Source organism: Cupressus sempervirens, chromosome 7 (assembly GCF_028749045.1).
Source record: "Cupressus sempervirens isolate cs-2001-9-10 chromosome 7, ASM2874904v1, whole genome shotgun sequence".
Taxonomy (NCBI): domain Eukaryota; kingdom Viridiplantae; phylum Streptophyta; class Pinopsida; order Cupressales; family Cupressaceae; genus Cupressus; species Cupressus sempervirens.
The window spans coordinates 367636275-367659870 of record NC_143124.1 but is presented as its reverse complement, the minus strand read 5'-3'; positions in this window follow the sequence as shown (position 1 = coordinate 367659870).

Here is a 23596-nt window from a genome sequence, read left to right as displayed (position 1 = left end):
CCTCTACTTTGTGGAGTTTGGCAATTCATGGGCTTGGTGTTATTTCTTTTCTCTTGGCTAAAAGTTCTTGGTATGCTGGAGATGGCTTGAGTTTGACCTTGTGAAACTTCTGTTTGGGTTTGGGTTGTTCCGACATAAATTCCTCAATTTGCTTGGCTTTGGGAAAAATCTCATTTGTTTTGATTAAACTTTTTCAACTTCCAAAATAGGCAGTGACTACGCTAAGTGTGCCTTAAGCTAGGATTGACAAAGTTTGGCAAACATTCATTCAACAAGTAAAAATAAAAACAAGCAATAGATAGGAACACACAGATAGAAGTTTGTGGTTCTCAGAATGTGATACTTGCGTTGAGGAGTGTGTATGTTCTACAAATTTTTTGATCAGTCACTCCAAACACATTAACATCCTAGATGGTTTTCTGCAAGGCTGACAATTGGTTTAGCTAGGGAGTCCTCGATATATGCAAGGTACGTGAGGCCCAAATCCAATGATGAAAAAAGGATGTCACACAGCCGAGAGGAGCGGTAACCCACTTCTCCTCTTTCACTTCTCAAGGGTATAGAGTTCCTTGAGGCTTAGCCCGAATGACAAAATCTTGATCCCAAGAGAGGTGTCTTTTGATTCACCTCCCGATTCTTATACTCTGCCAGAACGCTAGAGTTGAGGTCATCCAAGGGGTGATGAAATCCCCAAGAAAGCCTCCTAAAAAGAAACAAGGTTTTGGATTCTAATCTTATGCACCCAAGATGGCCTCATAAGACAACAAGGGGAGAGAAGACTTGGATGACCTTGGGCTAAAAAACACGCTTGTTCTTTTACCAACTGACTCTTATGTGTGCTAATCTAGACTTTGCAAGCACTCATGTTTAAGAGACAATGTTCAATTCCAACTTGAAGCACCAAAAAAAGTAAATCAATCGAAGAATGCAAACAATAAGAAGAGTTAGGGTCAACAAAAGCAAACTCGTGCGCCCGAAGGCCCTCCACGTCAAGTATCGATTAATTTTTTTTTATGGCATTCAAGATTGAGTGTGAGTTTGTTTTCAGCCCAAAACAAAAGTGTGTGAGATTCGATTTCAAGTGCGCACCCGGAGGCTCTCCACGTCAGTTGTTGTTCAATTTTAGTGCCCAAACTTGAAGTGTGATCGATTTAATCTAGAGTTTTGGCCATTTAAGAATTTTGATAAAGTTAAAGCAAACGTTCAAAGACCAAGTGAGTGAGTTAGATTGTGGAACATTTAACACCTTTTTCAAGTAGACCCATCCCCATAAATGGTGCTGAGATTGCAACCAATGGTTAATATTTTATGGGTGATTAGAAAAGAGGTGAGTCCAAGGAACTACTCAAATTGATTTTTTTAAATTTGTATTTTAACTTAACAAAGTTTCTTAAATGTCCAAAAATCAAACTTTACCTAGATTGCATGTGGAAAAGAGATTTGTTTTGTTCAATTTTAGAAGCTCCAAATGAAGTGTTTGATATTGCAATGGTTAATTGATCCTTGGCATTCAAGATTGGATTTTTTGTTTTAAGCATGCATTCCAAGAAAAGTTGATTTTAATCCATGACATTCAAGAGTGTGTTTTGAGCAACATTCATTCAATGGAAAATGTGTTTAACCATTCAAGTTCATTTTTTTAGCAACATGCATTCAAAGACAAATGGTTAAACATTCAAGTTCATTATTTTAGCAACATGAAAACCTGCAAGAAACATGGTTAGTGGTTCCATATGTGCTCCAACCTGCAATGAGACAAAAAAAAAGCAATTTAGTTAGTTAGCCAAAATCTTCAAAAATGAGAGCTTAACTATGGGAAAAATTTTTTTAACTTTTTTTGTTGTTTTTACTACATGTAAAAATGCTTAAAATGGTCTAAATCCTATGGACGACAAAGACGACAGTCTATCAAGTGGAGACGCCAAAATACGAAGACGCTGAAATACAGAGACGCTAGTATTCAGAGACGATAGAACAGATTTGCGGTGCAAAAAATAGGTGACAAACAGAGACGCCGATTTGTGTAGATGCGGATTTTTGCAGACGACAATTTAGAGACGCAGATCTATGGAGATGATGGTTGAGGATGCGCAGATGACAGTTTGGTGGCAGCGCCGACAACAAAAAACCAGGCGGAGATGCCAAAACTGCAGAGACGACACTGCGCGAAAAAAGTTGAAAAACACAATTTTTTTTCAGAATTTTTTAAATTTTTTGCTATTTTTGTATTTTTAGATGGTATTTCTTCTTCCTAAGTGCGTTCTTTAACCTGCAAAAACAAGAAAAACACCCTAAAACACACTCAAACAACAACAAACATTAGATGGTTAGAAAAAATGACATATAGATGAAAATAGATGATTAAATGACCCATAGTGGGGTCCCACCGGGCGTGCCAAAATGTAGAACAAGAATTAGTATGCAAAGAACATTAACAAATAAAGTAAACATTCACAAACCAAAAACTAAATTCACATATATGCTTAGAAAAAGAAAGCAAACAAGAAGTGCAAACCTCACAAGAGAAAACACTCCATGCTTTCTTGATTCTGTAGATGTGTCCTTTTGCTGTGGATGTATGCTCAAGAAGCTCAAAAGCTACTTCAATGGAGATGGATAATAGCAAATTGGTAACTTTGTGAGATCTCAATTTGGCATTATAAGCATATGGGTATGGCTTTCGGCTCTCAAAAGAGCATGGTAACTTTAGCTCAAAGATTGTTGATGAAATGGCTTGGGATGGGATTCAATTTATGGGCTAAGGGGTAGAGGGATGGAGGGCTTAGATGCAAGGATGGATGAAGTCTTAAGGAGGGCTATGATGCACTCAAAGGAGAGCACATGGATTGTGCTTGTTTAGCACCAATGGGAAGGTGGCACTTTTCATAAGGAGGATGAGTGTGAGAGGGTAGGGTAAAGGGTTGGTTAAAGGCATGATGAGTGGGGTTGAGTATGTAAGAGGGATGTAAGAGGAATGAGTGCAGAAGAGGGAAGAGTGTGGAAGATGGGTGTAAGAGTCATGAGTGGGCTTGTAAGAGTCTTTTATGTTTTGTAAGAGCACTCATGACCTAGTGGTTGGGTTTTTTGAGGGGAGACTTTGGTTTGGATTATGAAAGTCTTAAACTTGTTTAAGGAATGTGACAACATTAGGGGTGGATTAGGCTTGGGTTTAGGATTATATTAGGGATTTTAGAGATGTGAAAGTGGATGGCATTAATGAGGGTGGGTGAGTTAGTGGCTAAGCTTGGTTAGTATGTGTGGATGGGGTGGATTAGGCTAAATGGAGGATTAGAGATAGGTTAGGGGTTTTTGAATTTGAGGATTTCATTTATCAAATAGATTTATTTAATAAATGGGGATTTTTGGAATTAGATAGGAGAAAGGATTTAATTGATAAATAATAGATTATTTGATTTATCAATTAGGAATATAGATGATTAATTAAATTAATCAACTAGGGATGGCAAAGGATTAATTAAATAAGAATTTAATTAATGATGCCTTTAGAGATGGCTAAATTAGATTACCAAAGCAGTGTAATCAAATTTAGGTGTCTACATTTTGCCCCTCTTTGACATAGTGTTAAGACAACACTATTTCAAAGAAGTTCGAATGAAGACGACACGAAGAAGATGTTTTAGCAACAAGGTTGCCCCAATCTTGGATAAGAAGAGGAGAGACTAGACTTAGATGATGCCCCCTCAAGAAGGTGGCAAGGAGAGAAATGAGGTTCGACAACTTCTTGAAAAGTACAAGAATTTGAGATGAGCTAAGACACAAATTGGAAAAGAGAAGGGGCTGAATTAGCTCAAACTCTCACTATGGGAGAATGATGAAGGGAAATTAAGGGCACAGCAGTAAAGCAAGCTTAAGACTTTCCAGGACAGGATTTCAAAGAGTCAAATTGGTGGAAGATGGGTTTCGAAGATCCCTAGGACTAGGATTGTGGATCTCGAAAGATGAGGCTTGGTGGATTGATTTGATTGGTGGATCCCTAAGACTAGGATTGTGGATCCCTAAAGCTAAGCGTGAGGAGTGATTTGAAGAGATACTGATGCATAAGCTGGGGTAGGAGCGAGAGGTGTAGGATATAGATGGGGGATAATGGAGATGAAGGGAATCCATTGGAGCTTTTTGAGCGGGGGGATACTTCAAAGAGAAGTACCACCATGTAGTTGAGCACTAGATTTGCTATAGGACTGTTGGTCAATTGCCAAGGTTACCAAGAACATCAAGGCCTTTTCACCAACTATCCAAAGGACTGACGAACTGACTCAAAACAAACACACAAGGATTACCCCAGTATCACACATGAATCCCAGAGGAAGCAGCGTGAAAACGACACTAGGTAACCCACAAGCAGAAAAAGAAAACAAGAAAAAGACCTAATCAAGACCTTACACTCTAATTGCCCCATTCACAGCACACCATGATATGGAAGATCATGGCAACCTTGAGGAGGGAACAAGGAGATTGCTTGGAAAAGATATTTCAAGACCCAAAAGGGAAGATCCCAAATCAAAAGAAAGCAAAAATCCAAAAGAGAACTGTTTGCCAATGAGATGGGTAGGACGAGGTACTAACGGACCAAGATCAGACATGAGGAAAGCTATATCCTGCAAGGATCTATCAGAGAGCACCTAAGCTAATGGATCTGGATGAGTGATGCGTCTGGCAAGCTGAACTAAGAAGGATAACACTTTGGTGACAGGAGATTTAGCTAAAGGATGCATTGGAATATCTAACCAAGGTGTGCGATGTGTGCAAGATGTTGACCAAGGATGAACTAACACGAAAGCCGGATCGATACAATGATACTAAGCTAAAGAGGATGTACAAGCTGACAGACCAAGATATGTTACAAATGTACAAGTTTGTTCATTTTTTCGTTTATTGTGAGATGGAAATGTTTGTGAAGGATGGGATGTCTATAATAGTTGATAGGTGGATAGGTAGATGGTTTGTGAAAAGCTTAAGGAAAATGGGATTCTGTGTGTGCATGTGATAGGATACAGGCTAGGATACAAGATTATTTACAAGCTAGAATATGGTACAAGCTTTGGACACCCATGTGGCAGGGATCAATAACATATACATTGAATGAACACCCATGTGGCAGGGATCAAGCATGTATACCACCTTCCAATGCCCAGTAGCATGCTTATGGTGAGCTCTTCTAGAGAGATTCTTCCCCCTCCTTGCATAAAGATTATGCCTCCTTTTAGAGGTGAACTGAGTAGCAACTAACTAGAATTTTTTACTTGGCTTCCATTCATATTAATATCAAGTGGCTTTAAAAGAGAAGTTAAGAATCGCAGTCCACACAAGCATCTAAAAGTGTGCACACTTGACTAGCAATACTGGGGCTGAGACTAGCCAGTGTAACAAAAAAAGCCTCTTCTTGATATGCGATATCAAGAATGAAGAAGAGGAAATCAATATGGCTTTGGAGTCTTTCACTCTACAAAGCTTCTTTATTATAGTGAGTTGGAATCTCTAGTGAAAGGAGTGTGCTCACTTGTGTCATTCTCGGAGGTTGGATCACTCTAGTAGGCCCTCTAAGGGTTGACTTAGACTGGTGGTTTGGATCTAAGGGTCCATTTTTTTTATTTCTCTCAAGGGAAAAGAGAATACTCATCTACCTCATTTCCTTTCCCAAACATGCAAGACATGTTAAGCCTATTCCAATACATTGATCCCCTAAAATGAAATCATCATCTCTTTAGTAAAGGCTTCATTTGGGAGGATCACTAACATGCTTCCCTCGCTCAGATGTTGTCTTTTAGAGGCTTCTAGGTTTTTGATTCAACCTTGGTCATGACCTCCAAGTGATAAAGAGCATACTCCCCTATTCCCTTGTCTTGCACCCTATGAAGTTCACAAGCCCTAATTATACTAATGTGGAAAGCAAGAAAAAGACACAATATTTTATGTGGGTTTCAAATTGATCTTTGACATTCATATCTTTGGTAGCATCCTACAAACACATGGTCAGTTTTTGTTTGATATGTTTGTATAAAAGGTATCTTCATCAATCATCCTGAAAACCCTAGTTATGTTGTAGAAAAATTAGAAAGCTGAAAGAAAGTGCTTTAGAGAAAACACGTTAATCAATTCAAACGATGAAATAATTTCTAAAAATTTTGCATTTTGCATGTGTTGTTCCAAGATTTCATGTGAAATCTTGCATAGGCTCATGCAAGAAAATGAGGTGTTGCATGAGAAATCATGTGATGGGGCACTTTTATGCACAAGGAAGTGTGAAGTAAGAAGCAAAATCCTCAAATGTTCACACAAAAATGAGAATTTTCATGCAAAAATGTAGAAATTTGTATGTACATGTATGAAAAAATCATTAAAACATTAGAAATAAAGTAGATGAGGCCAGAAAAATTGATTTTCTCAAGCCCCATAGTGGGCACCAGAAATGTATATACAAAATTGGGGGACTCTGATCGTCACATACACTTCAACATAGTCCTTGCAAGATCATCCTGGTATAAAAATTGAATTGTTTATCCAAAAGATCCAATTGAATGACTCATTGCCTTCTAACTAGAAGGATTTTTCCTATTTTCTCTCAGACCAAGAAGTGGGCAACCAGACCTTTTAGTACGAAGGATTTTATGTAGCTACAAGATAATGCAATTAATCTAGATGAAAGATGCAAGTGTTAAGCTAGAAATAAGAAAAATCATTTAATCTATATGTATTCATTGTATTAAACTAAATGATGTTGATGATAAGCAAGGAAAGCTATGATAACATAAAACAAGTGAGTATGAGATTTGATAGAGATTCAATGCAATTCAAATTCCAACCTCTATAATGAGGGATTAGAAGTCTCTTAAATAGAATTCCCAAAATCCATCAATGGTCAAGATTAATTAGGATGAACGGTGAAGATTAGAAATGAGATTCAGTTAGAATGGAAAGTTTCCTTATGAAAAGGAAGTTAACTAATTTCTTTTGAGTGGAATAAGGAATTAACTAAATTCTTTCCTTTTTTGATTTTAGTCAACTAAGAGTTTCATTTTCTAAACTAAAGAGAGAATATTGGAGAAGATATTTGATTTAAGGAAATTAAACATGACCTCACAATTGAATATTCTAAATTGAATAATTAAATTCAACAATTAGAATGAGAATATTTAATTAAATCAAATACATTTAAAACCTTTGTACATTAGCAAAAAGGTGTGAATTTAATTTAATTAAGTTAGTAAGACTTATAATAAAATTAAATTTGATTAAAAGGTTAATTTAGCCAATTCAATTAATATTCAGGAATCAATTAAAGAAAATGATTAATATAGATCAATTATCTTCTACATTTGACACTTAGGTTGAGTAGAGATTATCATAATTAGAATTGCCTAGTGACATAGGACCTTAGGGATGGTCAAATAGACCAGAATTGGTTGTCATTGCAATGAACCAATTTTTGCATATTCCACATATCGTTTAAAAACTAATATTTTCTTGTTTCTTGTGACTTCTACATTTTCATCTAAGTTGTTTCTATATACCCACTTGGTGCCAATCTCATTTTTATCTTCTAGTCTAGGAACTAGAGTCCATGTCTTATTTTACACAAATTTGTCAATCTCTTCTTTCATGGCTTTACTCTAGTCCAAATCTTCTAAGGAATCTTTCATTATTTTATGTTCATGCATGCTAACCAAAAATGTATCATTTCTCAACTTGTTCCTTGTCATTGGTCTAGCTTCTTTATCTCCAATGATTTGTGATGCAAGGTGATGTCTCTTGACATACTTAGATAGTCTTGGTTCTACTCTATTTTTGTCATTTGGTCTCTCAACTTCTAAATCACTATGTACATCTCTATCAGGTAGTTCAAAAATTCATTCATACACATTAATCTCAAAATCATAATGTGCCTCAACTTTATTCTATAACTCAGCACCTAAATGTAGCTTAGTTTCTGAGTTCAGCTTGGCATTCATAGTATGTGACTTGGAAGTCACTGAAACTTGCTATTGATTTACAACTTGATTTACAAAATCCTTTTCAGCAGGCATACCTTCATAAAAATATAGAAATGAGTTGTATTCCTCTAGTTCTTTCATAGGTTTAGCCTCATGTACTTCTATATATTCATCAAATTTCACATTTGCACTTTCCACAACTTTTTTAGTGTTAGTATTTAAACACTTATATGCTTTACTTCTTATGGAATAGACAAGGAATATACTTTCTTCAATTTTTGCATCTAATTTACCATTCTTGAAATCCTTGAGAATATAACACTTGCTTCCAAATACATTTAAATATTTTACATTTGGTGAGTATGCATACCATAGTTCAAAAGGTGTTGTGTGAGTACCTTTCTTGACTTGCAAATGGTTTAAGGTATATATAGTTGTACTTATAACTTCTCTCTATTATTTCAAAGCAAGATTTTTCTCCATCATGAGTGTCCTAGCATAGTCCATTGTAGATATGTTCCTCCTTTTAGCAATTTCATTTTATGGAGCAGTCCTAGGAGAAGATAATTTTATTTTTATTCCTCTGTCATTACAAAACATCTCAGACACATTTGATGTAAATTCTCCTGCTCTATTAGATCTAAAACATTTTATACTTTTACTTGTTTCCTTCTCAACTCTTGCTAAGTACCAGTTAAAGATTTGGAAAGCATCAGATTTCTATTTTAGAAAAATATATGCCATCATTCTAGAATAATAATTTAAAAATAGCATAATCTACTTATCTTCTTTGCAACTTTGCACATCAATTGGTTCAAACAAGTTAGTATGAACGGTCTCTAATATTCCTTTAGAGGTATGAGTCTTACTCTTAAAACTTGACTTTGTCATTTTTCCTAAATGACATTGTTTGAAATTATATTATTAGGTTTCTTCAACTTAGGAAAACCTCTAACTCTTCTCATGTTATTTATACTAATCAAGTGCTCAAAATTTACATGACATAACCTCTTTTTCCATAGCCACACATCATCAAATTCTAAAACTAAACAATTAGTATCCTCCATGTCAAGGTAGAATATATTACCTCTAGTTTGATCACCTTTTCCAATTAGTTTTCCATTGGTATCATATATCTTAGCATTCTTTTTCTCAAACTCAATCTTACAACCTAAACTATTTAGTTGTGACTATTTATGTGAAAAGTTAGTGTGCTAAGAACATTAACAAACATGAAAATACTCACACACTAAATTAACAATAACATATAAAGCAAGACTAAGATGAGCCTTCAAATGGGAATGTGAGCCATTAAGTGGGACTCTCCCAATGAAGGGCCCTCTTGTTGATTAGCTTCGTCTATTTGATTGAATTCGGTGTATGTGTGCTCAACATAGCTTCAAAATGGATTCAAGGGAGGTGGGTAATAGAAAATTGGTAGCTTTGTGAGCTCTCAATTTGCCATTATAAGGGTAAGATTGATGGCTTTGGTTCTCAAAATAGCATGGTAACTTTAGCTCAAAGATTGTTGTTGAATGGCTTGGGAGGGGATTCAATTTATAGGCCAAGGGGTAGAGGGATGGAGGCCTTAGATGCAAGGATGGGGAGATGGTTAAGGAGGGCTAAGATGCACTCAAAGGGGAGCACATGGATTGTGCTTGTTTAGCACCAATGGGAAGGTGACACTTGTCACAAGGAGGATGAGTGTGAGAGGGTAGGGTAAAGGGTTGGTTAAAGGCATGATGAGTGGGGTTGAGTATGTAAGAGAGATGTAAGAGGAATGAGTGTGGAAGACGGAAGAGTGTGGAAGATGGATGTAGTAGTCATGAGTGGGCTTGTAAGAGTCTTTTATGGTTTGTAAGAGCACTCATGACTTGGTGGTTGGGTTGTTTGAGGGGAGACTTTGGTTTGGTTTAGGAAAGTCTTAAACTTGTTTAGGGAATGTGACAACATTAGGGGGTGGATTAGGCTTGGGTTTAGGATTAGATTAGGGATTTTAGAGATGTGCAAGTGGATGGCATTAATGAGGGTGGGTGAGTTAGTGGCTAAGCTAGTTTAGTATGGGTGGATGGGGTGGATTAGGCTAAATGGAGGATTAGGGATAGGTTAGGGGTTTTTGGATTGGAGGATTTTATTTATCAAATAGATTTATTTAATAAATGGGGATTTTTGGAATTAGATAGAAGAATAGGATTTAATTGATAAATAATAGGTTTATTTGATTTATCAATTAGGACTATAGATGATTAATTAAATTAATCAGCTAGGGATGGAAAAGGATTAATTAAATAATAATTTAATTAATGATTCCTTTAGAGATGGCTAAATTAGATTACCAAAGCGGTGTAATCAAATTTAGGTGTCTACAGTGACATGCTCAACAAATTGTAGTGAAATCCATCAACATAATAAGCATTGTCACACAAAAAATTTTCTATGAGTTTGATAGGGCCTCTTCCTTTTATTAAATAGGGTGCATCATTACCAAATCTTACACTAATTCCATTATAATAATTCAAGGTACATGAACTTACTTTTATCTCTAGTCATGTGATGTGAACACCCACTGATAATGATCCATTTGTCATTCTTGTTCACACAAGACACTAGTCCAATTAGCTCATCCTCATTAGAATCATCCTTCATTGCAACATACACCACTTTATCATGATCGTTAGATCCATCTTTAGTTCCATCTTCAGTAATGTAGCAAGACTTATTGCCTTTGTCTTTGTAATCTTTGTTGTCTTCATCTCTTCTACTTCTGTACTTGTCTCCACCTTTGTAATTCTTCTTCTCTAGACATCTAGCAGCAATATGACCAACCTCATTTCAATTGAAACATATGATAAGTAACTTACCTTTGAATTTTTCTTTTCCTCTATGAAATCTCCTTGCTATTAGTACTTCAAATTGTTCTACATTTTCCTCATCTGTATCACATTCACTAGACACATATTTTACCTTTTTCATCTTCTTCTTCTCATTAGGTTCCTTTAATGACATCTTTTCTTTGAAAGAAGGATCAACATTGTCAGATTTGAAATTATCAAAATTAAATAGCTCACAAGTAGTGAGTCTACCCACTAGATCTTCAAGAGTCAAATTAGAACCTGGTACACATCTCAGTTAGTGTATTCGAGAAACTCTAATAGCATAGATAGGAAACAATGTTCTCAAAAACATTTCTAGTATAGTCTCATCATCTATCTTACTAATAGTTCCCCTTATTGCATTAACAACATACTTTATCCTAGAAAAATATTGAGCAACATTCTCACCTTCTTGCATTCTCATATCATTGAACGTAACTTAAGACTTTTCAATTTCACTCTTAAAACATTTGCATAACCTCCATAGATGGTGTGTAGATCATCTCGCATTTTATCTATACTGTCACAACCCTTGATATAATCAAAATCAACATAACTTAGGGCAAAGGCAATCTCCAACATTTCCTCATTTTGTTCTTTCTTCTTTTTCAGATCTTCAATAATTAGGGCTCTAATAGGATCAACATGCTCATTAGCAATAGTAGATTGTGCATGATCTCCAAAACCTCCTAGGTGTAGCTTGATCAAAATTTTCCATGTAGGAATTTTATCTATATTAAGCTTGGGTGCCTCTCTTTTTTACATCTTGATCTTTTTGCTTCTAGTACCTTGAAACTAGTCCTCTTAAGCAAATGGCTTTGATACAAATTATTGGAATTCTTTAGAATAACTAAAAGAAGGGAGTGAATTAGTTATCCAAGGTCTAGATATACAAATAATTTTTTTCACAATTTAGTGAACCCATATCCATAAATCATTTTCATCATCCATGCATCCATTAGATCATATAATCAATTAAACTTGTAGCTTACAGTCAAACCAACTTTGCAGAAATGTAAGTATGAAACAAAATAGATTCAATAAAACATTTGACACAATGATTTTACATGGAAACATAATTTGGGAAAAACCACCAGTAACATACTACTAATTCTCACTCTTTTGAAGTGATGCCATGTTTATGTCCAACCTTATTAAAGGTTACAATGCACACTTTTAAATGTGACCAAGTTAGAGGATTTCAATCACCCAATTAGGTGTGAGACTTGTTAGACGAGTTTAGATCATTCACTTGGAAAGTCACCAATTTAGAGGATTTACAAATCACTGTTAGGTCAACCATAATCCAAAGGATTTACCCTAGAATGATAGAATTATTAGAATGTAACCATAAGGCTTTATCTAATAACAACTTACAACTCCATTTGTAGATTATAGATCTTTTTTTTAGTGTTCCATTCTACTTGGCTTTCACACACTTCAACTATGATAGCTTGTTCACCCTTCAACAATCCATACCCTTAATCATTCTTTCTTTTCTTGCCAATAGAAGTCTCTTCTCTTAGGTCACTAAATGAAGCAATACCGTAGACTCCTTATCTTCCTTAGGTTCTTGCATATGACAACCTTTACTTCTGACCATCCATCTCTATAAATAAAAAATTATGATCTTTTTCGTTCATCCTCTATCACCCATTTTAGGATTAGGTTGGACTAGGTAGGATTCAATGAATCTATCCATCTTTTAAGTTTATTCCCTTCTAGAAACTCCTCTTTCAATTCTCTTGGAATTCTCTTCAAAATAGTTTATCTTGAATTTTGTACCACAATCTCATCAAGCTTATCTGCCATAGAGTTCACACAATCCAAGATATCAAACTTGTCGGCTCAAAATCATCAATTCCATGATCTTTCTCATGATGCTAACACAAGGCATTAACTCACTTCTAATGCTCAGAACATACTACGTTTTGCAAAATCCACTATCAAAACACTCAGTACCAACTAAAATTTACCCAGCTTACATTGTATCACTCGACATACACTAGAATTTGACTTTACTTTGGTCCAACTAGTTTTTTACTTGGTTTACACTAACTTTTCTTGTCAAGTACCATGTAGATTGTTAATCTTGGAAAACACACATTGTTTAACTTGTTCTTCTATACTTAATCAGTGTATCCATCCTTTACAACCTTAAGTAGATTATCAATGCACTACAATATCATTGTCTTAACTAATCCTTGTACTCTTTTTTCATATCATAACTCAACCTTTCCTCTAGGTGCTATTGTTACCTCATTTATCAAATCCTCTTCATCAATCAAACAAATGATAGTACTAAAATCATCTATGAAATTATCTTACTAGAAAGTAGCAGGTTTGACATTAGTGACAAAATAATGATTGAAACACATATTCATTCTTGTATGAATCTATTCTCAACACTGATGCTCTAATACCAATTATTAGAAAGTAAGGTCCATGAATATAACCGAGTGGAGGGGCTGAATTACTTATCCAACTATTATAACAATTATTAACCTTATTAATACTTAACCATATGAGCAATACAATTAGTAACCATAAAAATATACTCATAAACAATAACACCATCTATGTTAAAGAGGGAAACCATTGATAAGAGGAAAAACACCAGTGGGGATGGTATCCACAAAATGATGTACCAATATAACTATTCCTTATTAGTGAATGGACCATGTTAGGAGTCAATAAAGACATTAAGTACATATTTGTCCTTGTTAGGAAACTTTTAATTTCAATTGGAAGATTCTAACCAACCCTACAAGGAGTTGTGCTGACAAGACCACTAAACTCAATGTCTAATTCATCTATGTATTATTCCTTGTAGAATAATAGATATAAACTATAATTTTACTTCCTCTTCATCTCTCCTATTAACCACATTTTTTCTTCTTCTCATCTCAATACCAAATCACAAACTACACATCGAATAAGCCATTGGATCTCTTACTTGCATTTACCAAATCCTCTTCTCTTATTTGCAATTTCTTGATCACATTGCACATATTTAAAATGAAGAAAAATAATTTCCTTTATAATATGTCCTCAAAAAACTAATCCTTGAGTCAACCTTGAGGCTTTCCCAATTAATTATAATAGGACCATATTAACATAATTAATTATTTTACAATTACACAACATTGTTGGCTCAATCTATACAAATTTTCACACATGGGGCTCTAAACCTTGTGCATTTGCTAATGTCATCATAGGACTATCCTAGATATCACTATATAAAATTTAATGTCATGAATTTATCTTTGTAAGGAGATACAAATAATCCATTAGAAACTACTTGTAGAGAACTATTTCTATATACTACTTTCTATAAATCAAGCATATCTTTTGTATTTTTCTTACTTACTTCATGCACACTTAACCTCATTACGAGGAACCAATGTAGAAAACTTCCTTAATAGCACATTACATGACCAGTAATTATCTATCCATATGACCTTGATCTCTATCTACTAATCTATCAATCCTGATATAAGCCATATTATGTTGTCAGCAATGATAAACATAGTCACAAATGTAGCATGTTATTCATGCTAAAAATATATCAAATTCTTAGGATATGCCCCAAAGGAATATTGTTGGTGCTCAAAATTGTAGCCCTGATTTTGAGCACCATTGAGAAATCAAGCCCTTTAAATGCTTTTTAATGCATTTGTACCCAACTATACTTTTGTGCCCCATGAGGTGTTTAATGTTTCCAACACCATGCATTCAATGTGTTTAAGTGTTCCATGAAGTGAAATTTCCATTCTGAGTTAGTTTGTGAAGTCCCTTTTTGAGCATTTGTCAAATCTGCATTTTTCACCTAAGTGTCAAATAGTGATAGGAGCCTATGTTTGCAACTGAATATCTTGCACCCAAAAATTTCTCATGACTCACCAATTTAGGAGTTTCTAGTATCCATACCTTAGAGCCTATCTTTCAGCTTTTGAGTCATTTAGAATTTGTTTGACTAGGTTTTGAATCCCTCAAAGTTGGTCATTTATTGATGTCATGTCGATATGAATAGTTCATAATTCTAGAAGGCCCTATTTGATGAGTTATAACTTTGACCCAGTTGACCAAAATGATAAAATTTCTTTTGTGTTTCATTCTAGTGTTAGAGACATGCTACATTTCAAAGTTGAGCTTATGAAAAATCTATTTGAACAATTTTCAAACATGATTCCAAATCCAATATCTAACTTTTCACTGGTGTTAGCACATGCAAATTTTTTAGTACCCTTGTTTGTCATGTTATATCTCAAAATCCATGATAGGTAAGGTTGAACGAATTGCTCCACTATGTTTTAATCTAAAAATACTCCAAGTGTGACAATTTTCAAGTTATGATGAATCTATCTGCACACATTTCTAGGTCAATTCCATTTGCAAAAATCACTTTTCTTCCATTGTTTCAATCTACAAATTCTAAGTAGCCCATTTTGATCGTTCACTATTTGCAACCAGTTATTTTTCATGAGCCCAAATCATAGATCCATACTCTACTCATGACATTGAAGCAACATCCCAATTTTTGTCTTCCCAAGTGTCAATTTACCTAGTTTTTAGAGCTGATTGCAAATGCAATTTATTATTTTTTGACATGTTTCTTGCAAACAGTTTGGAGAGGTCAACTTTGATGGTCAATATCTTTTGACCCCAAACTCTTCATGAGATAAGATTCGACATGGTGCAAGTGTACAGAAAAAAGAATTAGTGTGCCAGTTTTCAGAGCCCAGTCAAGTGTTTTGGTTTGTTTTTAAAGCCATTCAAAGGACCTTCTGGCACTCAAAGGAGAATTGGATTTAAAGGGAAAAAATGAGATTTTAATGATAATTCAGTGCTCAATTTTGATCCCAGTCAATATCAAATGTTCGGTTGATCAATTTGCCAGTTCAGTTGTCCCAAAATGATAAAAAAATTATTTAGACCCATGTTGGGGCCCAACTGATTTCATCAAGCAAAGTGAGGCAAAACATGTGAATGAATTGAAAACAAGAGATACATTTCCAAATTCCAATATCTACTCAACAATGATAATTAGATATGTTAAGGTGGGGGAATTGGTCGATGCATTTCTATTGTTCTGTGAGATGGTGAAGCAAGGTATCAGACCAACTATTTCTGTTTACAATATTTTGATTGGTTGATATTGCAAAGAAGGTAAAATTGAAGATTCTTTTAATATGTGCAATGAAATGATTGAAAATGGTCTTGCATCTAATGTAATGACTTGTAATTCACTGATACATCGATTATGTAAAAATGGGGAGATGAAGAAAACCAAGAAGATTCTTTGTCAAATGTGGAAAAATGGTTTGATTACATGTGAGAGGTATCTAAATTGTTGCCCAAAATTGATTAACGACTATTATAAGGAAGGTAAACTACAAGAGGTTTATAAATCTTGTACATATATAAGTGAGAAAATCTTACAATTGATACAACTCTAGATGGTGCACGTACTGGAAGTTTTTGTAAGAGAGAGTTGTTGATTAAGGCAAACATTCTTCTAAATAAGGTATTTGAAATAGGCCAATACCCAAGTGCCAGTTCAAATGAGATGCTTTTGAAGAAAAATAAATTCCAAGATTCTTAAAGGGGGTTGTGTTTGTGGATGCCAATTTTTTAAACCTCTGTTATAGCAGCTAAGAAAGGGGTTTGATTAATTGGACATATCATCAACCATGAAGTGGATGCTCTATGCGCCTTCTTATCCTCCTCTAACTTTATTAACTTACACTAGATCATAAGAATTCCATGCTTTCACTTGGTTGAGAAAAAGATAATTCTTAAAAAGAACGAGACTATGGATTGGAATGTTACTAACATTGTATGGTTAAAAGGGAGCACATTTTAGAAGCTAAAGGCATAGTCCACAAGACAAGGAAAAGTAGTGGCTAGAGGAAGAGAACTCATTCTTTCACATGGGAATACAGAGCAGAGGAAGAAATCACATGCAAGGAAGGACAAGGTATAGCTTGAAGTAGGGGATCTATGGCATCATAACAATGGAGGAACATGTGAGCCACAGAGGACATACAAGGAAAGACATATCATCATTGCAGGCAGATAAGCCATGTTCAGGAGTGAATAAGACCCACACATTAATTTTTGAAATAGCACATATTACAAAGCGAGTCACAACAATGAAAGGGAAGTTTCACATAAAATTATTGCAAATTTGTAAGGGATTGCGAGAGAACTTTTGGACAAAAGTGTATGGTAGAATGGTTGAGCTTGCTACATTATCTAATGGAATAGAAACCTACTATTTATTCTTTCATTAAGTGTCAAAGCATTGGAGGAAAACACATCATAGTTAGTCCATGCAAGAAGTAGGGGATATAAAGAGAGATCCCATGCTAAAAGGGGAATGCACAGAACACAGAGTAGATCACGTGAAGCAAAGGAGTTCTTCATTTCCAATTCAAAATGCCAAGTAGGGGCACCCATCCCATGGCTAATAGCGACTCTAATTTTAAAAAATTTGATTCATAGATTAATCAAAATGTCCTTTTAGTCACACATAGATGAAGCCGTGAGCAGAGAATGAAAAACTAAGCCTCCAGTCTAAGAAAAAAGATCCATAGTTTTATAAAAAAGAGCCATTTTGGAGAAGTTTTTGGCTAGAGGACAGAGCAAAAATCCATCAAATAACAATATCCCACATGCCCCATTGGTGAAGATAATTAAGGGTTTAAATACTATTCAAGACAATATAGATGTGTCTTAAAAGAAAGACATTTTTGTGAAGCCATGCATGCACAGGTGGGTCCAACCTAGATAGCTGAAACATGTTAAATTTTGAACATGCACATGGACAAAGATGCTAATGTGGAATTCAGATGACAAGATCATGACACGTGGAGAATCTTGTGGCATTCGCTATGTTGCTTAGTGAAGTTGCTCATGCAATAAGTATAGCAACATAGTGAATGTGCAGACATAGAACCAAGTGGTGCTAAGGTGGTCATGAATGGGTGCATAGGTGGTGATGATGTGGCAGCCAGGGATGAGGTCACCTAAAAAACACACCAGAATCTGGTGGTCACCATGCCGCCACCAAAAAATGGAAAAATTTCCAACAAGCGACATGGAAACTTATTGAAAAATTCAAGAATCTGATGAAGTTTGTGAGACAGAGATGTGGGACCTGCTTGAGGTCATTGGCCTATTGGAGATTGACATGTGGCGCTTGCCCAAAATGCCAATCTAAATGTGACAAGTGGCATTGTTGTGGAGATTAGAGCTATTACAGGTGTGACAAGTGGTGTTATCTGATTGGGTGAGGAGATATAAGGAGATTTTTGAAAATAAAATAATGTGCCACCACGTTCAATTTGCAATTGAAAAATTTGATTTCAAATTATAAATTTCTATAGTTTAAACTATACAATATTTTAAATTTTTAAATTTTATTCTTTTATTTGCAATGCCATGAGACAGAGGTTTGATCTTCAAAGAGGCATAACAAGGCCAATTTTTACTTGAAATGGGTGCTCCAATATACCATCGGAACTAGAATGATCTAATTTTTTTGAATCCGAGGTTAGTTTTTGCATAGGTTCTCATTAGTTCATGCTATAAACCAATTTTTAATTTCTAGCACATTGTTGTCAGAACAAGAAGATTTCATTTTTGTTCATCAGAATTGGTTAGAGGGAAGATGTAAAGGCTTGTTGAGATGTCAAAGTGAAGAAAGTCAATTCTTAGAGGTTTTCTTGTCTTCTAGAGGCTTTTCAACTAATTTTCACTTTTATCGTGAGTTCATTTTGGCATCAAAATTAGTTATGATGTTGAACTAGATGTCTTAGATATTCCATGCTTTTGCAAACCAAATGATGAGGATTTGATTCTAGTAGTTGAGAAGAGAAGGTAGATAGATTCTTTTTAGCTTCTTGAGGGAGAATTTCTAAGGGACACATGTCAATTGTAAATTCAATCCTGGAATTGCCCTCTTCATACATATTTTTTCTTCTTCTCTAAAAAAGGGGGTTGGCTAGTTTTCATTTTCTAGTTCTAGGAGCTTTGTTTAGGCTATGAAAGCCACACACCCAACATTCTCTCTTGTATTGAACATCAATTTATGTTTTATGTAGATAGTCCTTATTTGCTAGGTTATATTTGAGTTTTTTATGTACATCTTTTCATGTATTTTTCTTAAGGAGATGAATAAACATAGCCAAGGGTTTTTAATTTAGTCTAAATCTTGTCTCCTAGTCATGGATTTGTAATCTTTTCTAGTTTTTGAACAAAGGGCATGAATTAGGTTGCATTCTGTTTAAGAATGTATGTGATTGAAATGTCTTTCTTGTGGAACAAAGAGCCATGTAATTGCTTGGTGTTTATTATAGGGTTTTTAGATTTCATGATAGAATAGTCTGAGTATGAGGTTCATATTGATGCAGATGTCTATACACAAAGTGAAAGATAGATTAGGGATCTTGATGTAGGAATTATGTCAAGGATTTCCAGAAGATGTATGGTTATAATTCATGTAATTTCCCAATAGATAAGGTACTGATCAAAGATAGGATCATTAAGTTTTGTTGCTCATACATGGGTCTTGCTGTAATCAACATATTATATCATCTTTTCCCTTTTATGTTGAAAGTTATTCAAAGTTTAACCCACACTTAGCTTATTGATTTCATGAATCATGTTATTAGCTATTCCATCCTTGTGATTTCTTGGTTAAGTATAGAATATTTAGGGGTTTCATCTATTATTCTAGATTCTAATTATGCTCATTGCACTAGTCACATAATCAGATCTTAAGAGGTTCACCTGCCTAGGTTTTGCAGAGCCTAAAGTGAAGAAGAAGTGTAGCCTTATAGTTAGCCCAGGTTCTTGATGAATTGAATCCATCATTGGAGATAGCTCCCCATAGATGCATTCTTGCCTTGCATACTTGGTGTTTCAAATTCTATTAAATCATGAGCCAACAAAATGTCGACTCTGCTGGGGATGAAATAAGGTTAACATTAAGAGTATCCCAAAGTCTTGCTATTTTTAGTTTAACGAAGAGTCTCATAAAGTATAATAATTTGAAAGTTGTTTTCAGATTTGAAAGTCTATTACCTAGAGTTTGTTGTTTATTTCAAATTTTAATAAGCTATGAAGTAATCAACAACATTCAGCAAAGACATTCCAAGTATTCTCCATTCAGTGTTTTGTGTGTTTCCATGGTCCTTATCACATGATTTTGTCATTAAAATAAGGACAGATGTGTGACAAATGTTAGCTTAGTTAAGTGATAAGAGAAGGTTACTTATAATTGCATAGATGTTCTGTTACTGGTTTTGAAAATTACTAAATGTATAAGTATAAAGGTTGCAACCGGCAATGGATGTTCATATGAATTCTTTTATCAAAGGATATGTGTCATTTTGTTATGATGGCATACCTAGTTTCCCAAATAAGATCCCTGATTGAATTAGAGGGTATTTTCCAAAGTTTAATAGGAACCAGTCCCGGTCAGCAAAGAAGCATGTCCAAGTTTTTTCTAACTTGATGTATGACTTTGATGTGTGCCATGAAGATTATGGATGAGGTTTTTTGTGTAGACTTTGAAAGGAGATGAAAGAGATTGGTTTTTATGCATGCCTATAGCTTCAATTTCTTTATGGGATGAGTTACATTTGTCTTTCATTGAACAATTTGATGGGTAGGTAGATATAAAATTAATGTTGGATAGACTAATGGAAATTCAGATTGAACAAGATGAGTTGATCCCAAGAATTAATAGTAGATTTACCAAAACATTAATGGATATCCATGAAAATTGTAGGCCCAATGATAAAAAAAAAATTAGTTATTTATTTGGGTGCATTGGGCCAGAAGATGGGTTTCTTACTTAGGGATAAATAACCACAAAGTCGATATTAGGCTTTTGAAATTGCAATGGATGTTGAATGAAATCTAAAATATGAAGTTATAAGAAGGTCTACCCCTAATTTTGTAAAAATATTGTTGAATTTTTAGAATTAAAAACATGTGTAGATGAGGTTTCTTTATTGCAAGGAGCTAATTCTTTCCTTGTTGAATTAAATGTACATGTTTATAGTATTACAACAATAGATGATAGAATCACTTCACTTGATCAGTTACATATGCAAGATATAAATTTAGTTGTTTCTTCTCCTACTAATAATATGCCTCTTGTTGAGAATGTTGTAAACTATGAAGAGAAAAGGTATTCATCTCAGTAGAAGGACAAAGACACTAAGAGTCATGCATCAAGTGATGAGGGTGAATTTGTTCATCTAGCATATTGTGAAGAAGCACCATTTGAAGCTGATGATGAGAATTGTTACTTGAGTCAAGGAGAGGACAATTGTAGTGTATGTTCATCTTCATGTGAATCAGATGCAAGTTGGGAAGAAGAGAGCAATGACAGAAGTGAGTGCTCTTATGTAAGTAAAGGTATGAGTATTATTTCTAAATCTGAAAATAATGTTCCATTTCTGAGTTATACAAGTTAGCTTGAGTTTGAAAGTTGTGAAGAAAGGTTGTATACATAATATGAGGATAAAGAGGTTGTTTATAAGAATGGATTGCCTAATTCTATAGAAGAATGTCTTAAGGATGCAAGTAGTGATAATCAACATACAAGTGATCCTAAGATCAATGCATCATCACCTATTGGTAAGATAAATATTGATTTGTTTGCAAGACATTTGAGTTACCTTGATGAAGACAATGAGAATAGCAATGATTTAATTTCTATTTGCTCTATTGATGGAGAAGAAAATGAGTCTTCATATAGTTCTAACTTTTCTTTATATGCTAAAAGTCTTCACAAAAATGAAATGGGTAGTGTTTTTAAAGTGTACACTAATGCTTTAAATGATTAAGATCCTGATGATGATCAACTTATGTTTTGTCAAGATGTTCAACACAAATTGTTGCATGGAGTTACTAACCCATTGTTTGAAGAAGACATGGAACTTTCAGATTTAATTAAGGATGGATTTAATGATGATACCCTATCTTACTGCTGCAAGAGATCGGATGTATCTTCTTTTGGATGTGATGGTGAAAGTATTGATGAGATTGCATCTCATGAGGAGAATAAGGTTTTTGAAAAGGTTATTATTGAATATCAACACACAACTTGTACTAAGTTTTATGATGGATACTCTAATGCAAAGACTAATCTATTTATTGACTATGAAGAACTATTTGAAGATTATGGATTAGTTTTAGATGTTGATATTGGTGACATGTACAGGTAAAAGCCAAAGTGTTCATTTGAGTATCCTCTAATTACACATAATGATACACAATTGAAAGCTATGTGTGATCCCTTTGCCCATGCTGAGTATGAAGCTTTCATATTTGAGATTGATAGCATGAATGGTTCATTTGATGAAGAGAGTTTTTACTTTGAGTCTGATATTTTAAAGCATGTTGATAAGAACTTTCATAATGAGCAAGTGATTGAGAATGAAGCTAGTTTTTGTATGCGTTATGAAAGTGAGGATGTAGATTTCATTTTTCCAAGTGAGTTATTTCAAGATGTTAATATGATTGGAAAAACTGATATGAGTGATAATTCTATCTTACCTCATGATGAAAGAAATGAAAATCAAGTTTATGATAGAGGTAAGAAATTTTGTTGAAGTTCGGTGGCCCAGGGTCATCGCTTGTACATAGTAGAGGTAGTTTTTTTTGCTTTCAATAAAGTTATGCAAGAGAAATTTTGTTGTTGTCAAGTGTGTGGTATACTTCTTCTAGAGATATGAATCATTGCCATGCTCACAAGGAACATGCATCCCCAGATATGAGCTTATGAAGAATTCATTTGATCAGATTTCGAACGTAATTCCAAATGCAATTTCTAACTTTTCACTGGTGCCAGCACATGCAATTTTTTCAGTACCCCTATTCATCATGTTATATCTCCAAATCCATGATAGGTAAGTTAAAATATATTCTACCACTATGTTGTACTACAAAAATAATTCAAGTGTACAAATTTTCAAATTATGACAAATTCGTCTGCACACTTTTCTAGGTCAAATCCATTTGCAAAAATTGCTTTTCTGCCATTGTTTCAATCTACAAATTATGAGTAGCCCACTTTGATCACTTGTCATTTGTGCCCAATTATTCATCAGGAGCCCAAATTACAGATCCATACTCTCCTCAAATTATAGATCCATACTCTCCTCATGACAATGAACCAACATCCCAGTTTTCATCTTCCCAAGTGTGAGTTTACCTATTTTTAGAGCTGATTTTGAATGCAATTTATTATTTTCTAACATGTTTCTTGCAAACAGTTCTGAGAGGTCAACTTTGATGGTCAATATCTTTTGACCCTGATTTCATCATGAGACAAGATTTGACATGGTGCAAGTGTGCAGAACAGAGAATTAGAATGCCAATTTTCAAAGCTTGGTCAGGTGTTTTTGTTAGTTTTTAAAGCCAATCAAAGGACCTTCTAGCATTAAAATGATAGTTGGATTTAAAGGGTAAAAATGAGTTTTTTGGGATAATTTAGTGATCGATTTTTATCCCAGTCAATATCAAACATTTAGTTGATCAATTTGCCAGTTCATTTGTTCAAAAACAAAAAAAAATTAGCTAGAGCCACGCTGGATCCCCTACTGATTCAATCAGGCTGAGTGAGTCAAAGTATGTGAATGAAATGAGAAAAAGAGATATGTTTCTAAATTCCAATATCTACTCAAAAATGATAATTAGATATGTCAAGGTGGGAATTGGTTGATGCAATTCTATTGTTCTGTGAGATGGTGA